We start from the raw sequence: 3,936 nt of genomic DNA, 5'->3' as shown, positions 1-3,936 counted from the left end.
TAAACATACGTGTGCATGTGTCTTTGTAGTAGAATAATTTATAATCCTTTGGGTATATACCCAGTAGTGGGGGGTATGGTACTCTTGATGGAATTTTTTTTTCTTTTCTTCAGTACTTTGAATATATCATCCTATTTTCTCCTGGCCTGTAAGGTTTCTGCTGAAAAATACACTGTTAGACTGATGGGGATTCCCTTATACATGACTTGATGATTTCCCCTTGCTATTTTTAGAATTCTCTCTTTGATTTTGACTTTTGAAAGTTTAATAATTTGCCTCAAACATATATGTTTGGATTGAATATATTTGGGAATCTTGAGTTTCATGTATTTGGATGTGTATATTTCTTCTAAGACTTAGGAAGTTTCAGCTATTATTTCATTTAATATATTTCTACATATTTTGCCATCTCTTGTCTAATTCCCACAATGCAAATATTTTTTCACTTAATGGTATCCTATATATCACATGGGTTTTTTTTTTTCATTCATTTTAACTTTAATTTTGCCTGACTGGGTTATTTCAAAAGACCCTTAAAAATATGAAACACTTCATGAGTTTGCATGTCAACATTGTGCAGGTGCCATTTATTGTTCCAATTTTAGTATATGTACTGCTGAAGTGGGCACTGTATTTTTATGTAACCACTAAATTAATATAAACAGGGTGTATGACTTTCATATTAGTGGAAGGGAGGAAAGGAAAGGTAAAAAGTAACAGTCCGAGAAAAGGCAAGAGAGAAGAGAATGAAAGAGAGAAAGAAAAAATAATAAATTATCAAGCCATTAAGAGTCATGGAGGACTTTAAATGCATATCATTACATGAAAAAAGCCAATCTGAAAAGCCCACATACTGTATTATTCCAACTATATGACATTCTGGAAAAGGCGAAAGTATGGAAACTATAAAATGTTCAGTGGTTGCAGGGGTTGTGAGTGCGGAGAGATAAATAGTTGGATCACAGAGGACTTTTACAGCATTGAAACTGTTCTGTATGATACTATTAATGATGAATGCACATCATTGTACATTTGTGCAAACTCATAGAATGTATAACACCAGGAGTAAACCCTAATGTAAACTATGGATTTTGAGTGATTATGTTCTGCCAATGTAGGCTCATCAATTGTAGCAAACGTATTACTCAGAAGGAGAATATTGATAATGGGGGAGGCTATGTGTGTGTGGAGTGAGCGGGTATATGAGAAATCTGTGCATCATCCTCTCAATTTTTCTGTGAACCTAAATCTACTCTAAAAAGTCTTAAAACAACAACAACCACCTCATCCCCAATAGAATAGTTGAGGCAGATATGAAGTATAAATTAAGTGTAGATTTAAAAGCAAATATACCAGGCTTGGTGTGGTGGCTTACAGACGTAATCCTAGCTCTTGGGGAGGCTGAGGTGGGAGGATCACTTGTGGCCAGGAGTTTGAGACCAGCTTGGCGACGTAGCAAGACTCTGTCTCTACAAAAAACAAACAAACAAACAAACAAACAAACAATAACAACAAAAAATTAGCCAGGCAGAGTGACACATGTCTGTAGTCCTATTTAGTAGGGGGACTGAGATGGGAGGATTACTTAAGCTCAGGAATTTAAGGTTGCAGTGAGCTATGATCATGCTACTGCACCCTACCTGGGTGACAGAGCAAGACCCTTTCTCAAAAAAACAAAACCAAACAAACAAAAAAACAAACACCAAATATATTAATAGCTATATTAAATGTAAACATTCTAGATGCTCGAGTTAAGAGTCAAAGAATATCAGACAAGTTATAAAAACAAAACATAAATATGTGTGCAGTGCAACCGATTTTTAAAAACTGAAAGTGAAAGAAAGGAAGCATGTTTGCTATATTTATAGTAACCAAAAGAAAGCCATCATAGGTGCATTAATACCAGATAAAATTGACAAATAAAAATTGAAAGAACTCCAAGAATAAATAAATCCATCAGTATTTCAGGAATTGGCACAATAAAGATGATTTAAACAGGTCATTTAATAAACTAAACCTGAGTTCTATAACACTGTGCCCACCCACTGCAGAATATATATTTTTGTAAGTTTGCAAAAAACTTTGCCAAAATCAATCACTTACTGGGCTGTAAAGCAACTCTTGAGAAATTTCAAAGATGTATTTTTTTTTCAAATATTGTCTAGTCACAACATAATCAAACAAGAAATCAATAAAATAACTGTAAAAAACTCAACAATATTAGAACAAGAGAAATAAACTTTTAAATAATGCATAAGTCCAAATAAAATTTATTAAAAATGAAAAGTTTAGAACTGAATAATAACAATAATAGCACTTATTAACATTGTGGAATGCAGCAATAGCAGGTAGAGGATATTTTTTAGTCTTAAAACTCTTAAATCACAACAAACTGAAATTATTGAACTGATCACTTATCTCAGGGAGTTAGAGATTAATAAGTGAGATAAACTCAATGAAGTAGGAGGAAGAAATAATAAGAGACAAGAGAAGTTAATAAAATAACAGGCAAACATACAATAGAGAGATTTAATACAGCAGCGATTAACTATTTGAAAAGACTAATAAAGTTAACAAACCTTTGGAGAAACTAACAAAAAACAGAGAAGGCGCAAGTGTTTAATATCAGGAACTCAGAATAGAGTACTTTTACAAATGCTGTGGACCATTAAAAGATAAGCCAAGAATATTATAAAAACATTTGTGCTAATAAATTTGAAATTTTAGGCAAAATAGAAATATCATCACCTAACATGGATTTAAAAAGAATTTGCAGAGTTGAGTAATACTAGAACAATCAAAGAAATTGTGCCAGTAGTCAAAAATTTTTCTACATAGAGAACTGACCTAGATGACTTTACTGTTAATTTCTACTGAAACTGAAGAAAGAAAGATTTTTATTATTCTGAAAACTTTTCCAAAGAGATAAAGGAAAGGAACACTAACCATCTCAGTTTATAAGGTTGGCACCACCTTGATACAAAGAACAGAATAAGGAAGGAAATGTAAAGGTCAATCTCATTCATGATTCACTGAATCAAAGCTCTACACAAAGTATTAACTCTCAAAATTAGTCCACCAATATGCAAAATGTTGATACATCATGAGCAAGTTAGGTTTGCAGATCTAAGAATGCAGATCTCATTTAACCTTAGATCAATTAACATAATTTGCCACACATATTTAAGAGAACAATCCTAAAATCAGTTCAATAAACATAAGAGCTTTTGATAAAATTTAACATCTCCTCATAACAAAAATACCCTTTTAGTAAACAAAAATGGAAAAAATTTCCTTACCCTAATAAACAATATTTGTAAAACCTACAGAAGCCATTTAATCCATCCTTCCTCTAGTAAGAAGACCAAGGTTTCCATCTTTCCTACAAGAATGCATGAAAGTCCTTCTCTCCAGGTTGCTTTTCACATAAGTCTGTGATTCTGGTATTCTGCTACCAGCTCTCTTCCTTGAGCAGGCTTGAATTTGGAAGTGGTCCCCAGTGGGATGCTGTTAGGGAAATCTTTCGAGATTAAAGAGAGAGGATGTGAATAGACTAAAGAGAGAAGCAGAGCTAGATCAGAGATGGGGAGAATTAGAGCACTAGCAGGTCTTTTCCTACTTTTAATCCCAGCTCCCTGGACCAGATGCTCTACTCTGACATGTGTTCTGGTGTTTGGAGACCTGGGGTTCCCTTGTTCAGGGGAGATCACCAGGGCACGGAAACCAAGCTCTACTCCTTCCCTGATAGGGCATACCTGCAAATTACTGTTAGGTAGTGGATCCAGGTGTGGTAAATCCCTGGCAAGAGGGATCATTGTAATGGTCTTCCATGAGTTGCACAGTGAAAAGGCTTTGGCTTCTTCATGTTTTAGGTAAAATCAGAATCAGATGTTTATGGAGGGCAGTATGGGGGTAGTAGTTTGGGGTCAAGAGTTC

The 3,936-nt window shown here is 34.3% G+C and overlaps 1 pseudogene; it reads right to left on the bottom strand.

Annotated features, from left to right (window-relative positions):
• Window positions 1-535: 535 nt before the first annotated feature.
• LOC111552956 lies at window positions 536-629 on the bottom strand (annotated as a pseudogene).
• Window positions 630-3,936: the final 3,307 nt, after the last annotated feature.

This window comes from Piliocolobus tephrosceles, chromosome 6 (assembly GCF_002776525.5).
Source record: "Piliocolobus tephrosceles isolate RC106 chromosome 6, ASM277652v3, whole genome shotgun sequence".
NCBI lineage: Eukaryota > Metazoa > Chordata > Mammalia > Primates > Cercopithecidae > Piliocolobus > Piliocolobus tephrosceles.
The sequence above is the reverse complement of the archived record's forward strand: the minus strand, read 5'-3'. Positions and strand labels throughout refer to the sequence as shown.